This window comes from Tachyglossus aculeatus, chromosome 20 (assembly GCF_015852505.1).
Source record: "Tachyglossus aculeatus isolate mTacAcu1 chromosome 20, mTacAcu1.pri, whole genome shotgun sequence".
Taxonomy (NCBI): Eukaryota; Metazoa; Chordata; class Mammalia; order Monotremata; family Tachyglossidae; genus Tachyglossus; species Tachyglossus aculeatus.
Window position 1 is genome coordinate 27,455,911 of NC_052085.1, and position 25,058 is coordinate 27,480,968.

General features: G+C 44.8%; 1 protein-coding gene across 6 annotated transcripts in view; it reads right to left on the reverse strand.

Annotated features, from left to right (window-relative positions):
* FAT3 (FAT atypical cadherin 3) overlaps positions 1-25,058 on the reverse strand; it is a 396,494-nt gene that overhangs the window by 323,725 nt on the left and 47,711 nt on the right. Inside the window, exon 1 of one of the 6 annotated variants that reach the window (XM_038761738.1) lies at positions 7,904-7,976. The exons of the other annotated variants lie outside the window; for them this stretch is intronic. The gene's annotated coding sequence lies outside the window, so the exon portion shown is untranslated. Of the gene's footprint in view, positions 1-7,903; positions 7,977-25,058 lie in introns of those variants that run through there. 6 annotated transcript variants of the gene reach the window in all.

A 25,058-nucleotide genomic window follows, 5' to 3' on the forward strand; every position in this document is an offset into this window, starting at 1 on the left:
GAGGTAACTGAGGCACAGAGAAGTGACTTGTCCAAAGTCCCACAGCTGGCAAGTGGCGGAGCCAGGATCTGAACCCCTGACCTCTGACTCCAAAGCCCGTGCTCTTTCCACTGAGCCACGCTGCTCCCAACGGCCTGTCCCCTTATTCCCAGACAATAATCTCACTGACCCAATTCATAAAGTCTTCCTTGGGAAACTTTCTACTCCCCAAAATGTTAAGAAAGTCTCACTGACTTGTGCTAGTCGTCAAAAGTAAAATGGGCATGTTGCTCCTCTTGAGCTACTGGTGGTCAAGTAACTTCCCCTTCCCCACACTCTCCTAGTCCACCTCCCACACCCACCACAGCTTTTAGAACTGTTTCTGCATTTCCCTGGGGCTCTCATGCTCCCCCCAAACCTGCCTCTAATGAAGGATGGCACCCTAGGTGTCAAATAAAGCTAATGCCATAATGGCACTGCACAGTTCAAACTGGCATGCTAGGAATATAATTGTCTTTTGTAGAGATGCTTTATGTCAAAGATTGCATTTCAGTTCCTGTCTTCCCCCATTAGATTGCAAGCTTCTCAAGGGCAGGGAATCACATCTGCTAACTTTATTGTATTCTCCCAAGTGCATAGTCTGGTGCTTTGCACACACTAGGTGTTTAATAAATTCTACTGATAGAATTTATTAGAGGTTCATGGCCCTGATCAGTTGATGAGAAACAATTAAGGTGCCAGTTCCTGGACTGAGGAAAACAGCATCTATTTCCCATTTCTCTCCCTAATGCATCACCTCTGCACGAATCCTTAACCCCTAAGTACTTAGAAACTCACCCCTCAGCACTGAGATACACTATTTTATACTCTGTGTTCTTCCAAGAGTTTAGTACAGTGTTCTCTGCACAAAGTAAGCACTCAACTCTTTGTGGGTATGGAAGACATGTTCCCACTCCGTTCAACTGTACTTTCCCAAGTGCTTAGTAGAGTGCTCTGAATGCCCTCCCTCTGCCCATCCGCCAAGCTAGCTCTCTTCCTCCCTTCAAGGCCCTGCTGAGAGCTCACCTCCTCCAGGAGGCCTTCCCAGATTGAGCCCCTTCTTTCCTCTCCCCCTCGTCCCCCTCTCCATCCCCCCGCCTTACCGCCTTCCCCTCCCCACAGCACCTGTATATATGTATATATGGTTGTACATATTTATTACTCTGTTTATTTATTTATTTATTTATTTTACCTGTACATTTCTATCCTACTTATTTTATTTTGTTGGTATGTTTGGTTCTGTTCTCTGTCTCCCCCTTTTAGACTGTGAGCCCACTATCGGGTAGGGACTGTCTCTATGTGATGCCAATTTGTACTTCCCAAGCGCTTAGTACAGTGCTCTGCACATAGTAAGCGCTCAATAAATACGATTGATTGATTGATATAGTAAGCCCTCAATAAATACCACAGATTGATCGATTGGCTAGATGCCACTGATTGTCACCTTCTGGAAGCCCAAAACATCCTGTTGCCCTGATGACTGCAAAGAGACCAGGCCCAGCCACTCCCCTGGAGCTGGAATTGTTTTCCCCCTCAGCCCCTGGACGATCCAAGGCCTAGGATGCCTTGGATCTCATCTTCGGCCCCCAACAACTGTTGAGAACTGTCACGGTGGTTGCTACAGGCTGACAAATGAAGAGGGATCAAATCAGGCCCATTGTAATTGCCCCGTAATGGCTTCACAAGCTGTGTTCTCTCACCTGCTGCAAATGTCATATAACAGTCCCGGGAGAAATTCAGGCTCCCCGGGGATCTAACCAGGAGTCTTGAAATAATTTACCTGACATGCTTGGAATTCACAGGAATTTCAGGGGTAATTTCTCTCTTCTTCCATTCATTTTCAGATTGGTTATGAGGCGGGGTGGGGCTGATGGAAAACAGCACAGACCTCAGCTAACCCCAAAAGATGGCTCCGTCGCTCAACCTCTCTGATCCTGACATTCGCCTGCCTGCCTTTTATGGTGGAAAGCAGCAAGCAGGGGAGGGGGCGGCCCCTCCAATATCTTGTTGAAAAATCAGAGTTTTGACTGCCTTTTCCAAGCCTTCACAACCCCAAAGCACCTTCCCTCCAAGAATCCAAGTTCAAGCTGGTAGGCCTGGCTGTTGGTTGGGATTTCAGTCCCTCCCTAAGAAGCAGCTGCACTTCTAAATTGCTCTTTATAATAAATGTATTCTCTCTCTGTCTCTCCTGCAAAAGCCCATGATCATGAATGCGGATTATTAGGTTCCCTATAACTTTGACTTTGCCCCGTGCAAATAGAGTAAAACCTCTGTAACTCTAGGAAGAAATGTTTTTCTTAGAAAATGGACTCTGGAATCAAGGCCAAAATCTACCCTCTCTGCTTAGATCTCATCTTACTCCCTCAGAAAAGTTAGCTAGGGTATTAATTAAGCACTTCCTATGTTCCAAGCATTGTGTCAAGCACTAGCATAGGCACATGATCATCAGATCAGAGAGAGTCCCTGTCTCACACGGGCTCACAGTTCATGAGGAAGGGAAAGCAAAAAAGCACCAGCGAGGCCACTGGGGCAGGTGGTGACTATTTACAGGATCCAGGATCCCTCACTGGGTGTTAAATTCTTGAAAGACACAGCATACACATCTGGCAACCCAGAGGAATTACCTTGGCCTCAGCTTTGGTGTTTTCTTTGAGCACAGCCTTTTTCTCCAAGGAGCAGAGACGAGCCCAGTGTCTAGCGGGACGTAAAAAAGATGGACAAAGGGGGCCCGGACATTTGGGGGAAGGAGCTAATTCCCTACTTTCTCCATTTTAGTGTATGCGTAATGCTGACAGAAATAGTTTCCTGACAGAGAGGAAATCTCCTGGTGGAAAACACTTCAAGGAAAAAGGATACAGAGATCTTCTTTAAATAGCCTCCAAATACACCTTCCTCTTCAGCCAACCCCTCACTCCCCACTTCCCCCCACCCCACCCCAATCCCCTGGCTTTCCTCCCTACAGACAGAATGCCTAGAAGATGAAAGCATCTGGGTTCACTTCCCAGCTCTCCCATCACAGACAGACAAGTCACTCCCTGCCTCAGTTTACCCTTTCTTAGGGAGCATTGCAATAATGCTTTACTGCCACACAGGGGTGTTGTGAGGCTTCTATTTGCACAGCATTCTCAGGCCCAGGGGAGGCCGGGAACCTAAGGGCAAAGAGCTGTCTCTTTAATGGTAAATGCCTTTCTTGGGTAGCAAATAATAATAATCATAATGATGGCATTTGTTAAGTGCTTACTATGTGCAAGGCACTGTTCTAAGCACTGGGGAGATTACAAGGTGATCAGGTTGTCCCACATGGGGCTCACAGTCTTAACCCCCATTTTACAGATGAGGTAACTGAGGCACAGAGAAGTGAAGTGACTTGCCCAAAGTCACACAGCTGACAATTGGCGGAGCCGGGATTTGAACCCATGATCTCTGACTCCAAAGCCCATACTCTTTCCAGTCAGCCACGCTGCTTCTCCAAAGGACATGAGGCTATCAGGTATTTCTGAAACAACAGAGAGAGGGCAGTTCCTCCCTGGGATTTTCTCACCCTCTAACCCCAGCCTCAAATCTAACCTCCTTGCAGCTGATATCGAGGAGAGGGTATATGTGGGAAAATGTTCTAAAAAAGAAAAAATAAATTAACCAATGGCATTTGAGCAAGCACGTAGGAGAGCACAATACAACAGAATTAGCAGACACATTCCCTGCCTCTAAGGGGCTTTCTGTCTAGAGGGGCAAGGCAGACATTACTTTATAATAACCACATTACTAGTTAACTGCTTACTACTTACTTAGTATGGTGCTCAACACCATACTAAGCACTGATGAGGGGTAATCAGGTCAGGCACAGACCTGGGGGTCAGTAGGGCAGTGTGAGGGGCAAATCATGGGTAGGTTCCCTGTAGGAGTGAAATCCTGCTGTCCAGCAAGGGGTAGGGGGCCCCGACTGCTTTGAAAAGTAGCTATAAAAGGCCTTGAAGATCTCTGAAATGTCCTAACCTGCTTTATCAACCCGCTCGGGGTTTGCTATTCATCACCTGCTGAAGCACAGCTTTATTTATTTATTGTCCAGCAGAGAGTCCTCCTGCCCCCTCCCCCCTTGGGATTTCCAAAGAGCAAACCCCCACTTCCCACGGGGTGTTCTGCAAGGGCACCTTAAGCTATACACCATGGGGCCCTCCTTTCTTATGCTAATGCAGTTCAAACAACCAAATCCTGCATTTTTTATGCAAAATCCCTAACCAAGGTCGCTTAGCACTGGCAGGCCAAACTGAAAGGATGCCCCTGTTTAAAAAATCATAATAAATTAATCTTTACTTGGAGGCAACCAAACTGTGGAGGGGTGAATTATAGTGGGATGTGAGGGCTTAGGATAGATCCACCTGTTTCTAGGCACCTCATTTAAAATCGGGAACCCAATCACCATAGAGATCAGTGTTGCTTTGCAGATAGTAAAATGGCCTTCCTGCATTTTTAGGGAGTGAAGGGGCAACAAATCCTCCACTCGGATATTCTCCAGAAAGAGCAGGCACTTCCCAGAGAGGTGGCTATATTACAGTTTCTGGTTCACACGGGACCTGGGCTCCTCTCTTCTGGGAATCCAAAGGAACGGCTCCAAGGAGCAGGAAAGGTGCTATTCTGGCATCCACCTCCTGGAAACAGCCCTTAGAGTCCAACTACAAACCCTACATGCAAATTTCTGTTCACCATCCACCACCTTGCACTTGGATTTGCACCTTTATTCATCCCACCCTCAGCCAGGACTTGTGTCATAGCCGTAATTTATTTTTATTAACGCCTGTCTCCCCCTCTAGACTTTAAGCTCCTTGAGGGCAAAAAACATATCTACCAACTCTGTTAAATTGTACTCTCCCAAGCACTTAGTACAGTGCTCTGCACGCAGTAAGCACTCAACAAATGACTGGCTGATTGAGCCACCAACCCATACATCCAATCCCAAGGTGCCAGGCTGCCCAAGATGCCCCATCCCCTTCCCTGCTGGATTCCAGTACTGATCAACCCATGCCTTCCCTCAGCAGGGTAGATTGGGGTCTCCCTTCCCAGGAACTCTGCTGCTTTGGACAATTGGCAAGGGAGGATTAGAGGATGGCATGTAGGGATGCTGTGCCTCTGAGATAGCCAAGTGACTTACCTAAGGTGAGAGAGCAAGGGCCTGAAAGAGAGGGAACTTTCCCCTACCCAAGGGGGCTACAGCCTGGGAGCAGTGAGACCCTAAAGACCCAACATAAAGCTCTGAAGAGGCCAGGCATGCTCCTCATTGAATGCAAGAGACATATCATCATGAGGCACATCATCAAGCAGGAAGGACAGGGACCAAGGCCCACTAACTGCCAGAGCCAAGGGTCAAAATCCTGGAAAACAATATCCAGCAGGCCAATTCCCTTGCCCATAATAAACACCACAATACACACTTAACTTCCTCCCCTTGGGATACAATTACAGGGCTTCCACACCACCCCTACTACAATGAAATGTAGTTTCTACACCAAAGCTATTAAAATGAAATGGTCTCTATCCTTCCTACTCCCACCCAAAACACAAAATCCCATTCTCCCTGATTTCAAAAGAATGATCAAGAATGGAATTAGTGTGAACTAAGTTTTTTTTTTTCCTTTCAGGAAGTATGGGCCAAAATCAACCTCAAGGGATCTTTAAACCATTAAATGTCTCAGTGATCTTTAATCAATTCCTCCTGAGGCACTAAACTATGTGAGTCACTGGATGTCCTTCTGTCCTTGAGGGAAAAAAACTAAATGAACTTTGAGATTTTGCCAAGTTTGGTGAGGTCTGTCTGAAGGCAGAGGAATGGATTCTCCCTCCTACTTAAGACTGTGAGCCCAAGGTGGGACAGGGACTGTGTGTGATCTAATTAACTTATGTCTGACCTAAATTAACCCCAGCACTTAGAACAGTGTTTGACATCTGGTAAGGGCTAACAAATACCAAAAAATAGTACCTTTCTTCCATTGCATTGCTAGGCAGAACAAAACTGTTTTCAGGTCTGCTAAATACAATAAGGAGAGGGCTGATCTGGGAAACATACAATTAGCTACATCCATTTTTAAACTTATTCTTTCAGCAATGTGTGGGGGTTGGCGCCCCCATAAATGTGTTGATTTTCCTTTCTTACAGAAAGTTACTTTGAGATCATTTATCATTTAACCTTTTTTAAATTGGTTGCTTCTCTGTACTTACGTGAGGGAGCTCAAAAATAACAGCCCACCCACCCAGTCACAGAGATGTCAGGTAACTCCCACAGGGTCACACAGGAAACAAATGGCAGAGTCACCTAGTAATCCAAAACATCACCTGGGGCATTAGGTCATTTGGAACCTCCATTCCCATTTTCTCCATATTAAGCAGCTATAAGTGAAAGACCTAGACAGACACAGACAGACATTCAGAGACAGAGAGTGTGTGTGAGTGTGTGTGTGTTTAATAGGCAAGATAGAGAGCTACAGAAAGAAAAAGCCAAAGAGAATGGAGAGAGCCTAGCTAACCAACTTAATAGGAATGTTTCCTGATAAAACAGCTGTTTGAGGAGGGATATTCACTTTTTTGATGGCATTTTTGGAATGTGTTTCATACTCCTAAGGGGAAGGAATTCCGTACAAGTGCCATATCTTGAAAAACAGGCAAGACTCAAACAAAATTGAGATCAGTTAAGGGTACTGCTTATCTGAAACTGATACTGGTCATTTTAAGTATTACAGAAATGCAAAAGATATTCAAGGGGAAAGTGTTTTCCCCACACAGAAGTGATTCTCTATTCACTAAATACAATGCAGTCACATTCCACACACGCCCCCCCAAACCACAACTTATTGCAGAAAAGAAACATTGTCAAATGCATTTTCTGGATCCCAAACCAAAATGTATTTTATAACATGACTTCACAAGAGCCAAAAGCTTTTTAAAGCACAAATAGGGGATATTCACCCCTTCAATCCCTTCCCCCACACCAATAATGCTCCAGTGATTTCTACTATATAAAAATGACAACGCTACTATATAGTCCAGACTGCTACATCTGGCGCTCTCTTCCCCACGTGATTATTTTTCAGCAGATTAAAAATACAAGCTTTCCCAATTTCAATTACATTTTATGCTCCGAAGTTTAAAATAACGACCTTGAAGGCTATTCACTCAGTAATGGGTCTCATTTCATCAAAAATTCTTTCATTGGCCGGTCAATACACAGAAAAAAAACCCCCTCCACAGCTGATTTTTTTCCTAGACCCAGAAATAAGGCTTCCCCTCTGCAAACCCACACACCATGGGGCAGAATGCACATAGCACACAAACTTATCTAACCTCTTCAGGGGCTCAGGTGCTCAGATGCAACCTGGGCCAACAATTCTCCCCAATTAAAGTGGTCTCTGTGGAAACGAATAACTTTGCGCACAATGCACTGTGATCCAAGCCCTTATTTTCAAATGGGGAGAAACCGCACTCCTCCAAAGGGATCCATTCCTACCTTGCCCCCTGTTTGGGGCCCCCACACACCTGGAAATCCACGCACGTGCTCCCAAACTGATCCCAAAGTGCCCGACGCGTTGAGCACAGGTAGGGCGCAAATGCACAAGGAATTGGGTGGGGGGCTCTTGGGTCCCGTGAGGTCAAAAGGCCCTGATCCTCTGAAATGGGGAGGGGGTTTCCTCCACCTCACCATCCGGATCGCAAAGGAAGAAAGAATACAAAAGAACTGCCAGGGAGGTTTTGCTCAAGGAGCTTTCCACGCGCAGATCTCCTGCTCTCCAAATTCCCACGCGTGCCAGTTAGTTGGAGACTTTGGGGCGGGGGGAAAAATGAAAAGAACAATGCGCCAGGCGCCCCCCTGCACGGATACAATCCAGGAGCTTGCTCTTACCTAGTAGTTCTGGTTAGTCCCGGGAAGGGGGTCCCGACAGGTCGGAGACTCCACGCACCCCAATCCCGCCTCCATCCCCCATCCAGGGATGGCGGGATCCGCTCCCACGGTCACCGGCGACGGCGCAGAGGGAAAACCACCGACCCGAGCTTCTGCAAGACCGTTGTGCTGGGGAGGGCTGGGGAGATCGATACTTTGGCTCGCTAAGCTTTGGCTTGCCCTGCAAAGCGCACCCTGAGAGAGTCGGTCCTTGGGATGAGGAGAGAGGAAGGGGAGGGAGGAAAAAAAGAAAAGAAAGAAAGCGGGAGAGAGGAGGAGAGCGCGCGCGCGAGAGAGCTGGGAAATGCATGAACCGGTAGGGGGTGGTGGGGCCAGCGAGGAGGGGAGGGATGGGAGGGGACGGGGAAGGGGGAGAAGGAGACAGGGAGAGGGAAATTTGGAGAAGGGAAGGGGGGAGGACGGTGAGGGGCAGAGGAAGGGAAGGGATAAAGGGAGAGATGGAGAGGGGAAGGAAGAGATGGAGGGGGAGGGAAAAGGGAAAGATGGGAAGAGAAAAGGGGAGGGGAGGGAAAACGGGTAGATGGAAAGGGGGAGGGAAAAGGGAGAGATGGAAAGGGGGAGAGGAAAAGGGAGAGATGGGGAGGGGAAAAGTGAGAGATGGAGATGGGGAGGGGAAAAGTGAGAGGTGGAAAGGGGGAGAGAAAAGGGAGAGGTGGAAAGGGGGAGAGAAAAGGGAGAGGTGGAAAGGGGGAGAGAAAAGGGAGAGGTGGAAAGGGGGAGAGAAAAGGGAGAGGTGGAAAGGGGGAGAGAAAAGGGAGAGGTGGAAAGGGGGAGAGAAAAGGGAGAGATGGAAAGGGGGAGAGATGGAGAGGGGGAGGGAAAAGGGAGAGATGGAGGGGGGAGGGAAGGGAGAGATGGAGGGGGGAGGGAAAAGGGAGAGATGGAAAGGGAAAGGGAAAAGGGAGAGATGGAAAGGGAAAAGGGAGAGATGGAAAGGGAAAGGGGAAAAGGAGAGATGGAAAGGGAAAGGGAAAAAGGAGAGAGAGAAAGGGAAAAGGAGAGATAGAAAGGGGAAGGGAAAAAGGAGAGATGGAAAGGGGAAGGGAAAAAGGAGAGATGGAAAGGGGAAGGGAAAAAGGAGAGATGGAAAGGGGAAGGGAAAAAGGAGAGATGGAAAGGGGAAGAGAAAAAGGAGAGATGGAGGGGGGGAGGGAGGGCCAGTAAATGGGGAGGGGGCAGCAGGAGAGAGGAAGAGGTAGAAGGAGAGGGGGAGGGGTAGCAAAGAGAGGAGGAGGAGAGGCTGGGGGGAGGACGGCAATGTTGGGATGTGACATACATATGGAATGAGCATTAGAAGAACAATGCTGACAGGACAGCCAAGCAATTGCACCCAGGGGCAGCAGCAAATTTCCAGACAGACCTTCATAACTTTGCAGGGAGGACAGGGGTGAAGAAACAGCGCACACAAGGCAAGCTCACTGAAATAGGCAACTTGGTACAAAATAAGTTGCCTGAAACCCTAGTAGCCTTCAGCCCCTTTCCAGCAAAGTAGACAGAAGTGCAGACGCTGCCAATGTTAACATTTTATGCAACTTGGTCCTCTTTTTTTTCCTGGCTAGAAGGATCTGTCCCAGAGGATTGGATTCCAGTGGACCCAATTAGCACGGTAGTTCACTTGTTCCTTGGTATGATCAATATTAAATAAGCTCCCTTTTAGGATCCTGTACACTAAGGCAGCTGTGTGTGTGTGTGTGTGTGTGTGTGTGTGTGTTTTCCCAGTCAGAATGACCAAAGAAAGAGAAACAAAGCAGCAACACCCATACACTGCACATTAGGTTAAAAATCTGTCACGACAAACTGAAATGCATTTAAAGACCCCTGGCCCCTAACGTATTATCTAGTTTTAAACTCAGAGGGAAGAAAAGAAGTCTCATACTCAAGCTTTTCTCCCCCAGGTTGCCGTTAGAAACACAGGGGACTCACACAAGGACTACTTGTTTCTTTGTGAATAATTAGAGAGGCCTGGTCCAAGATATCATACAAACAAGTTGGTGAGGTTCCTCGGCTAAATACAGCCCAAGCCTTCCCATCTCACCTTTATTTAAGAAGAAAGACTGCTCTCTTTGATCCCGATTTTCCTGCTCCAGCAAACACAACTCGTTTTTTCGGCGCACAATATAAAGCTGTTTAAGTTCCACCGTGGACAAAAAGCAATCACTCTACCAGACTTAACCCTTTCCCCTACAAATTAGTGCCAAGCACGAATCAACCTACCATCTCTTGGCTCTTTATGGGGCAGGCTTGGACTACAGTTTCAAACAGATCTTTTTCTTTTATCTAGTTCTTTTTTTTCTAAGTGCCCTCCCTGCTCAGTTCTGGAAGCCCAAATCTCAAAATCAGCAGCTACCAAAACCGATAATAAAATGCCCTCGGACAAATGAGAGGAGCTTTGCAGGACACAATCAAATTAGGAGGTGAAAGTGAATTAGTTATATGATCCCTTCTGTTAAAAGATTGAAGATTACATTTCCATAAGTGTAAACCTACTTTCAAATGTTCATTAATCAATCAGTGGCATTTATTGACTGCTCACTATGTGCAGAGCACTGCATTAAGCACTTGGAAGAGTATAATACAGGCGAATTAACAGACATGCTCCCTGCCCATAACGAGCTGACAGTCTAGAAGGGGAGACTGACATTAATATGAATAAATAATACATAATATATAAAGATATGTACAGAAGTGTTGTGGGGATGGGGTGAATATCAAATGTCCAAAAGTCACAGATCCAAGTGCATAGACACAAAAGGGAACGCGAGGCAGGGAAAAGAGGGCTTAGTCGGGAAAAGCCTCTTGGAGGAGATGTGACCTTAATAATGTAGGAGATCATGAATTTTCCCAAGGTTACTAGAGGTCTCAAAGAGTTAAGTGAATGAATACAGGAACCCCTGTTTAAATAATTTTTAGGTTCCACCCCTGGCCAAGGTGGTGAGAAACAGAATTGGAACATGCATGGAGAGAGGAATACAGCAGCCAGGGGTTCGATCCAAATTCCAGGCTGCTTGGCTTGGCCCGGAATATCATGAAACACAGATTTTGGTTACTTTCCCTCCTCTTGTGGGTTTTCCCACTGCTGAAATTGGTTGCCAAGCTGCTTGGGTTTTGTTTTTTTTTCCTCCCGTCAAGGTTCACCTACCAAGGAAGACTGAAAAGGGATCAGAGATTGAATGGGGAGAGCTATGAGAGGAGAGAAAACAGAGCTGGGGATTCTTTCAGCAAGTTACAGTCACTTCCAGTAGCCCTGAGGTTCCATTAGATGTCAATTTTTTGGATGAATTAATACCCATTGATGCCATTTTGGGCAACCTATAGAGATAGGATGCTAAACTTTTAAGATGGTATCTGCTTTGGGGGAAAATTACATTTCCTTGCTGGTAGTACAGATCCTGAGATATGTTGGGGGACAAACAATCCCTACATCTCACCTGTAATGAGAAACCTGAAAATTATGGCGTTATTAAAAAGGCTTTGCAGATTACCACTTCTTAGTGTCCTATACGAAGGTCATTTTGTGCAATGTTTTGAGATAATGCTAGAGCCACATAACTTGTAGTAATAAATCAATGGCATTTATTGAGCGCTTTGTGCAGAGTACTGTAGTATGTGCTTGGGAGAGAACAATTCAGCTGAATTAGCAGACAGCAGATGGTACAGACCTCAGGAGACTTCTTGTATTTTATGAGGGTGCTGCTTTCCCTCAAATTAAGCATCCCTAATGTGTAGAGCTCCCCTTTCAGGGTCACACCTGGTGAGCTTCTAGTACTCTACCAGTCTTAACTATGGGAAGGAGAGTGAAGCGGAGGCATACCCACTCCATTCCTAGCTTGGCAGTGGCTAGCGAGTAAAAGGCCATCTGCTACAGTCCAAACTCCCCTGTGCTGGGCAGCAGCGACATGGGAGAGAGTTGAGGATGGAGACTCAATGGAAGACGACAACGGTAAATCACTTCACTATTTTTCCCGAGACAACGCTATGGATACACTACCAGAATGATTGCAGATGGAGGTGGGGCGTTCTGGGAGAGTTGTGTCCATGGAGTCTCTATGGGTCGGAAATGACTCGACAGCATAAGACAACACAATGTGTAGAGCACTCTATATTGGTCACTACCCTCTAATGGGAATTAAATATCTTTAACAGCAAAGCAGTCAGGCTGATTCGATTTTAGGAAAACATACCAAGTCTCAGCTGCCAAAGTAAAAATATACATGAGCTCAATTTCCATGTTGTTCCTGGAGGAATCCAGCCATTTACCTGACCGAGCTTTTCTCCAGATACCCTGGGACCACAGACTAGCCGGTGCTAACTTCTTTTTTTAAGCGCCAGACTATGTGCCAGACATTGTACTAAGCTAATCAGGTTGGACATAGTCTATGTCGCTTGTGAGGCTTGCAGTCTTAACCCCCATTTTACAGATGAGGTAACTGAGGCCCACAGAAGTTAAGTGACTTGCCTAAGAAGCTGCAGATTGGTCACAGATCCTCTGACTCCCAACACTTTTCACGAGAAGCAGCACAGCATAGTGGATACAGCACAGGCTTGGGAGTCATAAGGTCATGGGTTCTATTCCCAACTCAACCATCTGTCTGCTGTGTGACCTTGGGCAAGTCACTTCACTTCTCTGTGTCTCAGTTACCTCATCTGTAAAGTGGGGTTTCAGTCTGTGAGCCCCACGTGGGACAAAACCTGATTTGCTTGTATCCACCCCAACGCTTAGTATAGTGCCTGGCACAAAGTAAGCACCTAACAAATACCATAATTACTATTATTATATCCATATCCAGCCTCAGAACAAAGGGTGCCGGAAATGAACTTTAATGCTGTAGGAGAAACTAACTGCTTTCTGTAGTAATAGTATTTCTTGAGCAATTACTGGCTGGAGTAATGTCTTATATTAAGCACTTTTGAAATCCAAAACAAGGGTCACATTCCCTAGTCACAAGTTTACATTTTAATGGGGGGAACAGACATCTCACAGACAGAGTATTTACTGAGTAAATGAAATAAATTGAATGTACAATAGATATATTGTATATAAATGTACATATATGTGGGTTGAGAAGGTTTATCAATGGGTACAGACAAGCAAGAACTGGCTGCTACTTTTCTAGGACTTGGGATGCCGAGAATTAATTGGGAAAAGGATGTGGGAGGAACTGGGATGAATATGGGGTGGGGGCTGCTGCAGTCTGGGGGAAAAGGGAAGTTCCAAATCAAGGGAACAGCATGAGAAAAGGACAGAAAAGAAAAGGATCTATGTAACTCGCAGCCATCAAACATTCATGAGTCTTGAACTTGGTCCCCTCTAGGCTGTGAGTGCACTGTGGGCAAGGAATGTATCTGTCTGTTGTAATACACTCTCCCAAGCGCTTAGTATAGTGCATTGCACACAGGAAGCACTCAAATACGATTGAATGAATGACTCAATAAATGTCAAGAGCCACAAAGAATCACAGCCAGAGCAACAGCAGGCTACCTGCAGTTGACCCTGAGTGGTGGCCATTTCAGGAAGTGTCCAAGGCCATGGTTTTCAGTTTGGTTTTGTTCTATTTCGTGTTTAAATTAAAGCTCATTCTCGGAGACTTTTCCTTTACCCGACCACCACTGGAAGGAGAAAACTTCCCAAATTAATGGTATATTATGGAATAAATTTTTTTTAAAAATCTGCACACCCTTCACACCCTTCTTTCAACATGCCTGACCCCCATCGAATGACAGTTTGTTCAGAATCTGTGAAACTAGCCAGGCACCCAAATGGGACACTCAATATAATCCTAATAATGATAATCGTAGCATGTATTATAGACTTACTAGGAATCAAGTGCTGAACACTGGGGTAAATAGCAAATAATCAGATTGGGTCCAGTCAAGATGAATGCACCCAATATGTGATGTTGGAGACTAAAAGCGCTTAGTACAGTGCTCTGCACACAGTAAGCGCTCAATAAATACGATTGAATGAATGAATGAATGAATGAAAAGCACCCAGGATGAGACAAGAATGAAGATGAGCTATGGGAAGAGGAGAAGCAGCGTGGCCAGTACATACAGCACAGGCCTGAGAGTCAGAAGGACCTGGGTTCTAAACCCACCTCTGCTGTGTGACTTTAGGCAAGTCACTTCACTTCTCTGTGCCACAGTTCCCTCATCTGTAAAATGAGGATTAAGACTGTAAGCTGTATGTAGGACAGGAACTGTGTCCAACCCATTGAACTTATATCTAGCCCCAGAGCTTAGAACAGTGCCTGGAATATAGTAAGTGCTTAACAAATACTATTATTATTATTATTATTATTATTAGTAGTAGTAGTAGTAGTAGTAGTAGTAGTGGTAGTAGTAGTAGTAGTAGTAGTAAAGGGTTCTCATCCCAAGGGAGGAAAAGAAGGCTCACTGAGTACCTGCCAACAGTCCCTTGTTTCTCAAAGAGAACACATCCCTGCCAGCTTGTCTACAAAGAACGTAAGAACACCCCGCACAACCTCAGAAAATGGTCAAATTAAAAAAGGGGGAAAAAAATCTTTGGTAGAAGCCATTCTTCAGGGAGTCAAGTGATGCAGCCTTGGTTCCAGCCTCCTTTCAGCACTCTCCAAAGGCAAAAAGAGCATCCTGCCAGATTTTGGGAGCGTGTACTGAAAACTTTCCAGAACTCCACGATCACAAAACAGGGTCTCCCACTACAAAGCTCCTATTCTCGCCTTTATACTCAGAAGTCAAAGCGTCCCAAATTATTTTTTAATTGGCTCACAACACTCCCCCTGGGCTGGCCACCTTTGAGGCCAAGTTTTTGATGGAAATTCAAAGGCAACACAACGTTCTCTCTCGGGCTCAATGGGGTCACTCCAGTTAAGATTATAATAGGATTTATTGGATCAGTCTGCCAGTGTCCACTATAACTGTGGGCCTCTGGATGTTGCAACAGCAGATCGGTCAACCAGACAGACAGCAATCAAGAAGAGGTGACTTTTTTATGCAAAGAAGCAGCAATGACCTAATGGAAAGACCACGAGCCTGAATCAGAAACTCTGGAATCTAATCCTGGCTCTGTCACTTGTTTGCTTGGTGGCTGCGGACAAATCACTTTATTATTATCATTATCATTAATAATAGTAATAATTGTATTTGAGCATTTACGGTGTGCAAAGCACTACACTAAGCACTTGGGAGAGTACAATATAAAATCAGACACATTAGAGAAGCAGCGTGGCTTAATGGAAAGAGCACAGGCTTGGGAGTCAGAGGTCGTGGGTTTTAATCCCGGCTCCGCCACTTATCAGCTGTGTGACTATGGGCAAGTCACTTAACTTCTCTGGGCCTCAGTTGCCTCATCTGTAAAATGGGGATTAAAACTGTAAGCCCCACGTAGGACAACCTGATTAACTTGTGTCAACCCCAGCGCTTAGGACAGTGCTTTGCACATAGTAAGCGCTTAACAAATGCCTCTGTTATTATTCATTATTATTCCCTGCACACAACAAGCTCACATTCTAGAGGGAGATAAACATTGATATAAATAAATAAATGACAGACATACTTCTCTGTGCCTCCATTTCCTCATCTGTAAAATGGGGATTCCATACCTGTTCTTCCTTCTACATAGACTGGGATCCCCATGTGGGACAGGGACTGTGTCTACCCTGGTTAACTTGCATCTATCCCAGCACTTGACATGCAATAAGCACTTAAATACCATAAAAAAATTGTGATACAAAGAGGCAAAATGGAAAATGGTGCCAAGCACTGCAAGTGGCAAACACCTCAATATACCCAAGGACCATCCAGTGCTCAGTACAGTGCCTGGCACATAGTAAGGGCTTAACAAGTACCATAATTATTATTATTATTCCCATGAGCTGGGATATGAGGGGTGTGGGGAAGAGCAGTCAGTTACAGGATGCTTTCTTCAGGCCCATCTGGACACACAGGCAAACCACACTGTCACTGTTGTCATCTTTGAAGGCACGGTCCAACTTACGGGTCTGTGGCTATGCTGGAACAGGGGTGTTTATGGCCATTAATAGACAATGAGGCTCCACAGGAGCACCTCCTGGATGTGGGTTGATTCCTTGATTCTTCCAAGTGGCCTTCCCTGACCCAAGTCCTCCTTTGCTCTTCTCCCACTCCCTTTGGTGTCACTCTGACTTGCTCCTTTTATTCATCCCCACTCAGCCCCACAGCATTTTTGTATCTATCTGTAATTTATTTATATTGTCTGTCTATCCCTCTAAACTGTCAGCTTGTTGTGGGCAGGGACTGTGTCTTATGTTGTACTCTCCCAAAAGCTAATTACAGTGCTCTGCAGAGTAAGCACTCAAATACAACTGACCGGCTGATGGGCTCCTTCAGTTGACATTCATTAAATTCATCCAGCTTCAAGACCATGCTCAACTTCCCGCCCCAATAGGCCTCAGCTTGTCAGCAGTCTTTGCATGTTAACTGCAGGCTGAGCCCAGCAGCTCCTAGGTGCCTTGAGTGTCCATTTTTTGGAAGGTCTCACTGGGGACTGGCCAAGAGTCATAAGGACTATTACTGGATATGACCGATGACCCATCCAACCCAGAATTCTGTCTCGGGAGGGCAAGGGGTTGTTTGAAGGAAAAACCATTCTGCTGATTAGGGATGTCCTTTTTAGCATTATCAAATTTTTCCCCACAACAGTGATGATGTTTGGAACCTGTCCCCATCAACATTCAGTGGGTTACCTCCCATCTGAGTTGTCAGATGAGATGAAGAAGATTGATGAAAGTTATCTTTTTTCCTTCCAGTAAGAAAGTAATCACTAACAGTTGGATTAGTTACCAAATAGCGAGTCTCCTGTCTCCCTGCAGCGGTTAGTACAGACTCCCTTGAGTGGCGATTCCCTCTAATTGCTATTCAGCAGTTTTTCCCCCACTAAATTAAATTTTAATAGAGAAACCAACAGAACCAACATAAAGCCTCGAAATAGGAAAAGAAAACAACCTTTCCACAATGCTTAACATGAGAAAAGGTTAGCTAGATAATTACAATTTACCACTCCACAATAAACCACTTAGGCTGTTCAGCTGTCTAATGTTCTAGTTTATTATGTAGGCGAATCACAGACAAAGGCCAATTTCTTACTTGGAAATGGGATTTTGGTGACATGAAACCACCAGGAGGTTTGAATGTTATTCTCCTGCTTATTAATCAACTAGACTCGGAAAAAAACAAGAGAAGCATTTTGACTTCTTGATATCATGCCCTCTTTTTCTTCTCATGATGATGGAGAACTGGTTCTCAAAGGAGTGAGAAGGTAAAATAAATCTTAATATGGTCATCGTGGTCTTTGGGTTATGTTGTTTAGCGTTTATGTATTTGATCTTTCCTCTTATGCCTGAAGCCCAGTGCCACCTTTTAGAGTGTGAGCTTCCTGAAGGGACTGTCTCATTTATCCTAAACTGTATTCTCCCCATAGGCCTTAGCAAGGTGTTGTGTGTGTACACACACACACACACACACACACACACACATACAAAGCACTTAAATTCCAGTGAGTGAATAAATTCATTCAACCATATCCAGTTTTCATTTTCTCCCCTCCTCAAGAAGCTGCCCTGCATGTTCTATTCAGCAGCAGCTTCCCTTCCCAGATCAGAGAAACATTTAAATCAAGTTGTTAAAAGGACTTCAAAGGGTCATCTGGTCCAACATCCTGCCTCCTAGCAGGTTAGGAACTGCTCTTCCAGGGCAGAATCATCAACACTCTCATTCTGCTGGATTCTGGTTGTTCTCATTCAAGAGGTGTTTGAAAATTCCATCTTTAGCGCTTAGAACAGTGCTTGGAGCATAGTAAGTGCTTAACAAATACCATAATAATGATGGTTATTATTATTAAATATTGTCACCCCACAATCTCACTCCAGGGACACCCATAATCTTCACACCACATCACTCCCTCTTTAATTTTTTAAAAAAGATCTTGGACTTGGCAAACTATCCCTTATTGCTTTTAGCCTAAAGACACAAGTATTAGCCCCTAAAGCAGGGTTCCTTCAACAGCCACCCCATGACCACATCTTAGGGAAGCCCATAATCCTCTAGGTCCCATATCACCCACTCCTGAAGTTTGTTTTTTTTAAAAGGATCACCTTCCTTTTGGGGACACAAGAGATATTTGAGGCTGAGAGATGTTGGGTGGCAAGTGTTTGGTTCAGGAGTGGCCCAAAGACAGTTTTCCTTATGCTCCTTGCCCACAGTTTATCCTTGCTGCCACCATGGCCTCTTTAGTTTCTGCTAGCCACTCATTCTCTGTGGCTACCTCTTCAGAAACCAGACTTACCAAGCTTCCAGCCCACAATCTCTCACACTGATGCTAATGCCTACTCAATTTAGGCTTCCCAAGGTCATGCTGCTCGTGGAAAAAAAATCAGTCGCATTTATCGAGTCCTCACTGTGTGCAGAACACTCTACTAAGTGCTTGGGAGAGTGCAATAGAGGAAGCAGACCTGTGTCTACTTACGTGTCTTATGGGTGCTAATAAACGATCTTCAGGTGTTTATTCTTAGATTGCACTCTTCAAGAAGGCCAGAAACTTTGTCTAATTCTCACCATCCTAATGTTTTCCCAGTGCTTAGTACAGTGCTATGCTTGTAGGTACTACTACCCCAACTCTTACTATCGAGAGTCTTTTCTGACCCTGGAGTGTGGGGGAGGGAGGGAGAGCCAGCCATCCATTCCCAAGGGTGAATATACTTGGAATGAGGCAACTGTTTTCAAGCTAGCTGCTGTTCCATGCACTGGGCAAAGCCAATTCCCTGCTTTGCTGCTTTACTTTCCTCTGACATCACCCTGCTTTTCCCCACCGTGGAAGATCTTTTGTGGTTAGCTGAGTAAAGTAGCCTGAAAAGAGTAGGCTCTTGAAGTCTGTTCCTTATTCTCATCAAGATTGTTAGCATAGCTGCAGAGGGGAAAGTATGTATCGACTTACCACCCACCTCTACTGCCGTGATCTTCAAACCCTATTTCTATCCCGCCACCGGTAAGCAAATAAGTCAAATTTTTTACGATGTCCATGGTTCTCCTGAGAGCTGAGTTTAATCGAGATGTTGCTCATCAGACTCTCTTGCCTACGTCCAGTTGCTTTTGGATTTCAAATTTCAGTGTCAGGCTCCACCGACCCTTCGACAGAGTTCAGCCTCTGTTATCACCCCGCTCTGGGGCTTCTCAGAACCTCGCATTCTACAACTCTTCCCCCAACGCAGAGCTCAAAATATCCTGACCACCTGTTGGCCCTACAGAGACAACAGCTGGATCCTTTTAAGACTTGAAGGGGGTGGGGAGAAATCTGTGGGCCGGCTCAGAGGTGACGAAATGAGGACTCTGAGAGGATGAAGTGAAAAGCAGCATGGCACAGAGAAGCTGCATGACATAGTGGATAGAGAACACGCCTGGGAGTCAGAAGCTCCACCACTTGTCTACTCTGTGACCTTGGGCAAATCACATCACTTCTCTGTGCCTCACAAACCTCATCCACAAAATGGGGATTCAGATTGTGAGCCCAAAGTGGGACAGGGAGTGTGTCCAACTCAATTTTCTTGTACCCACTTCAATGCTTAGCACAGTGCCTGGCACATAATAAGCACTTAAATACCATTATTATTAGGACTGTAAGTTTGGGTGGGCCCTAGAGCCCTAGAGCTATTAGTAGCTTGGGAACAGAGGAGTCACAGAGAGGAGATGATGCATGTATTGCAGGTTTTGGGGGTGGTGGGGAGGTGTGGGAACAGGATGGGAGACACAAAAGGGAAAGTTGAAAGTTTTTTGGGGAAAGGGAGCTCACCGAGAAGAAGAGGCCAATGACACCTTGGAACCATGGCAAAAGCCTTCTATTTAATGATGTTATCAATGCATTCAAAGCATCCTTTCACGCCTTAAGCACCATGCCAAGTTATGAGAGATTCTCTTAGAGGAAGAAAACATCTGTAACAGGCTCTTGATTTTTACAAACCCAGCAGTATTTCATCCAAGTGACAACGGGAGCCTCTTTAACAAAGAGGCTTTCAGAAACATTTTAAGTTTATTTTTAGCATTCTTTACATCGGTTTCATGTAGAGGGACTCGGTGTTATAGAGTGCAGCAGTGCCTGGTTCAGAGTGACACTGATTTTATGTTTCATTTTGTTATTACCTGGAAAGTTGGGCTGATAAAGAAGGGGTGGGAGAGGAGAGGGCAGAGAGGGTGGAATGCTAAAAAGAACAAGTATATTTATATATTATATATATATTATATATTTATATATTTTACAATTATAGTTGTTAGTACAGTGCTCTGCACACAGTAAACACTCAATAAATACCACTGACAGTGGGAGATGCAAAAAATATTTTCAGAAGTCAAAATAAACTGAATGTTTGTACACACACACACACACACACACACACGTTGGATTCCAAAAGTGAATGTATTGATAAAATTGCCTTCTCTTGCTGCCTCAGTGGCATGCAGTGAACCAGAATGGATCACTGCTAGGAGGCACGCCAGCGAACCAGAATGGATCACTGGTGGGAGACATGCAGTGAACCAGAGTGGATTGGATGTTTGCAGAACTCGGTCTGTGACATTAGAAAACCAGTGGGAGAATGCTAAATGACAAGTGTACCGAGAACGGTCCCTACCTAGAGATGGGACAGTTGGAAATGAGTGGGAGAAGCTTTCTGTTGCCTTAACCAAGCCAACCAGGGCTTTGTCTGAACAGGTAATTTTATGGGTTACATTCCTATTGAGGACAGATGCCATTTAAGCCAAGATTTATAGATTTAAGGAAAAAAAGTAGTAGTATTCATCTGTAATGACTAAGTATCATTCTACAAATGGCAAGAAATACCCCCATCCTTTCCCATTAAATGACTGGTCTTCCAGTAAATGCTCAATTATCTGAGGTCTGACTGTGCCGTCTGTGGATTGTCCAGATTTCACTAACTGAGAGGAGTTACTTCCTTCTGACAGAGGGATGTGGGGAGGGAACATGGCAACTTCGGAAGGGGGAGAGGGTGTCAGGAGTCAGGTCTGCATGGCTTAGAATCATCGTCTAAAAAAAGGCACCTGTGATATCACCACATTAAGCTTTACACCTGGAAAATGCTCGTGATGCCATGTTTGCCTCAATGGTAGGTATTCTTGGCCATCATATTATCAATAGCAGTGCCTTTGAAATCCACCCCCCTGCCCCAATTATTACAGCATAGCTTGAAGAAGCAAATATTTATTGAGCACTTACTGTGTGCAGAGCACTGCACTAAGGGCTTGGGAAAGTAGAATATAACAATAAAGCAGACACATTCCCTGCCCACAATTATTTCTTCCTATCTTTCCTTTTAATTTGGTCCTCAATTTTCAGCCGGCCGGCAGAAGTCCTGAAAAGACTGTCTGATAATAATAATGGTAATGATGGCATTTATTAAGTGCTTAATATGTGCAAAGCTCCCTTTAAGGCCCTCAACAATACCTCTAGTAGAAAGAATATTGGAACTGTGAGCAAATATGGAACTATGAGCCCAGCTTCCCCAGGATCGGAAGCATTGAGCCTCGGAATGTGTACCAGAGGCAAAGGAATGGGACAGAGCTTAGACATCAACTCGATTGTCGAGTGAGCCTCAGAGACTGCATTTTCTGCTCTCAGCAGGTAACAGACAGTATGCCTGAATCCTCCCAAAAGTTAATTTAGAGAACGCAACAAACAAGGGCCTTCAGGCCTCCAACTTCCTGAATGATTTTTTGTAATACATCCTCTTTTTATTATCACTTAACCACCTTTTATGCCTATCTGTCAATTCAATCCCACAATTAGTAGCAGACAGGATGCAAAACAGGCAGGGCAGGCACAGAATCCAAAGGCCAAAGGAGAGTGCGCCGCACTATAGAAAGGCTAGCAATAAATGTTCCCCCCGCCGCCCCTTCCACCTTGAAGCCACAATCCTCTAATTTTTATTAAAAGCTAGGTATAACTGGTCAAGTCAGAGGCCAGGAAAGTTCCATTTTTCCTCAAAATCATTAGTATTTACTGAGTATTTCCTGCATGCTGAGCTCCTTGAGGGCAGGGAATGTGTTCGTCTATTATTATATTGTGCTCTCCCAAGTGCTTAGTACAGTGCTTTGCAAACAGTAAGCACTAAGTAAATAGGATTGAATGAATGAATTGGGAACAAAGCCTTTGGGAAGCTTACAATCTCATCAGCAAATAATGATAATTTCCTGAGATCTTTCCATCAACCAATCATATTTTCTGAGCCTCCCGTGTGCAGAGCACTGAGTAAAGTGCTTGGAAGAGAGAGCAGAACCAGATCTAGTGGAACAAATGGGTAATCATTGCTTATCCTACATGAAAATTACTGGCCCCCAAATTAGCCCGAAAATGAGATCGATTCAATCCCCACCTGCCACTCTTCTCCACATCCAGATATCTGGAATGTCTCAGCGCTAGTTTATCGCCCTCGGTTTCATGCCAGAAAAGCCAGAACCAGTTTTGCAAATTAGCAATGCCCCAGAATACCAAGTGGCAGAGACGGGGACATTAAATGTCTGACTTCAGGAGATGGCTGATGAATTGAAAATGAAATACTAATTATATTAATTTTATGAGGCTAATATAATTTACAGTTATTACTCTCCCTGAATGAAGAGCTGAAGGATTCCACTGCAAATGAAACACCAAACAAGCGCTCCCATCATTTTGCCTGCTTACAGCCAGCTCGGAACCAAACTGCATCAAGGTCAGCGAGGCTCAGCTTTTTTATTTTTATGGTATGCACACAGTAAGTATTCGGCAAATGCCACTGACTGATTGATTAATCGATGGTCACTCTAAAATGAGGGGACATTTAGGTTCCCCAAACTAGAAGTTTTTGAAAGTATTCAAACATATTCTGCCTTCACTACCTTGGTTGAATCACCTCGCTACATATGAGTTTAAACATCACTTAAATGATCCTCTCCCAAAAGAATTAAATTACCATTTATAGCTTATCCCTCTCATTAAAGATGCATAAATGTATTCCTTGCTTCTAGGTTGGAGCCCACCATGTGTTTCATAATGAAGAAACCTTTGATCTGAAATTCTCCAAGGCTGCATCTTTTTTTTTTATTCTTCAGTTCACCTCATTAAAAATAAATACCTCCTTTCTCCAAAATGCACCTGTGAAGCACTTAAAATACTCCATTCAACCCGAGAAAACCGCTCGTGTCTGACTGTGAAGGCAACTACTGGCTCACACAGCATTCAGGGATGGGAAGGGAGCTGATCTCTGGGTACGAGCAGAATTCTGGGTGGTGAAAGCTCAAGATCGTGATCAATTAGTAGATACAGGGCGAGCCCAAAAGCTGGGAGTCTGAACTGTGATCAGAAAGCTTTGCTCACTGCCTCGTGTCCAAGCCGGATGGAAATAATCAACCTTAAGATCCAGTTTGATTGACTGGAGTACTCTGAGCTCAAGCTAATGCATTGAGCCCACCAGAAATCATATTTCTCCACTGGACTCAAGTAAGAAATTAATGCTCGGTCTAAGTTCCTCATACAACACAACAAACTGATGGCCTTTCTGGGTAGAAAAAAAAAATGTGGTGGTGGAGCCAGGCTTAGGGGAAAGGCCCCACTAGCTTCTATTTGAAAATGAAGGAGGAAAAATGGCCCTCATGGGAATTTCACTGGCAGTGGTGTCTTCAAATATGGAGATCATATGGGTATGTTTGTTTCTTGTGGGCTAGCAATATATCTCATGCTTCTGTTGTCCTTTCCCAAGCATTCAGTACAATGCATTGCCCAGAGTAAGTGCTCAATAAAATACCATTAGCACTACTACTACCTGATGAATAGTTTAAAAAGAAACTGCAGCCAACTCAATTTGCATGTATCCATCCCAGAGCTCAGTAGTAATTGGCACAGAGTAAGTGCTTAAATACCACAATTATTATTATTATTTTCTTCAACACTTGCACAAGCAGCAAGCTGCTCTTGTTATCCTCAAAACCCTTGCTAAAAGTCATAAATACCATCTTAAGCTTTTCAAGGGGATAGCGTTGGCGTTCAGAAGAGGTAGTCTAGAGAACGGTTTGAGGAGTCAGACAATGATTTTGTGCCTTCAAGTCCTCACCTGTAAAGTTGGCATAAAATACCTGTTCTCCATTCTCAGACTGTGAGACCCATGTGGGACAGAGAATGTGTCCAATCTAGTTTGTAAGCTCCATGAGGGCAAGGACAGGCATTGTGTTCTCCCAAGCACTTAGTACAGTGCTCTGTACACAGTAAGTGCTCAGTAAATACCACCGACTGATGGTATGATTGATTGATTGATTATGATCCCATGATCTAAGCCCCCTTCCACACTGTCCACTCACAATGCTTCCCTTGACAATTATTACCCAAGAATCTCAGCCATTGCATTTGGGAGGAAAAAAAAAAATTCTCGGTTGAGCCCTTCCCAGGGCCCTTTCCTGCCTCTCTAGAAGTCAACAAATGTTCTTGATCCCGGAATCCTCTCATCTGTGCCTGGAGAAAGTGGGTCCTCAGGAATAAATCAGCAGCCAGATGGAAGTGCACCAACAACATCTCCTGTTGCCAGAACAGGAGGGAGCTGATGGGTCACCATGGCCTCCGGGCTGCAGAGGGAAACTGCAGGAGGAAGGGAAGGTCCATTACAGCAGCTCCAGGGAGAGGGGGCGGTCATACTGCTCACTGTTAAAACTCCTTGCCAACACTTCCCTCTATGTGGAGAAAGTTACTCTAAGCTCAAAATAACCATCAAGCTCTTTCCCCACCATCTCTCTTTATTCATCCACTGAAGACTTATATCCTCTGCTAGAGAGAGGGGAGGAGACATCAATCAATCCTATTTATTGAGCACTTACATTATGCGGGGCACTGTACTACACACTTGGAACAGTACAATAGAACAGAGTTGGTAGCCACATAAGGGAAAAGCAGACAACAACTCCCGCACCCCAAAAAGCCATGCTACTAGGTATACTTAATTATACTTCTGACATCCACCTGAAAATATACAAAGCTTCATTACTATATCCTTGGATGAGGAAAAAAGAAAATGAACAAAAAAACCCCCACCAAACCAGAGAGAAGGGTCTT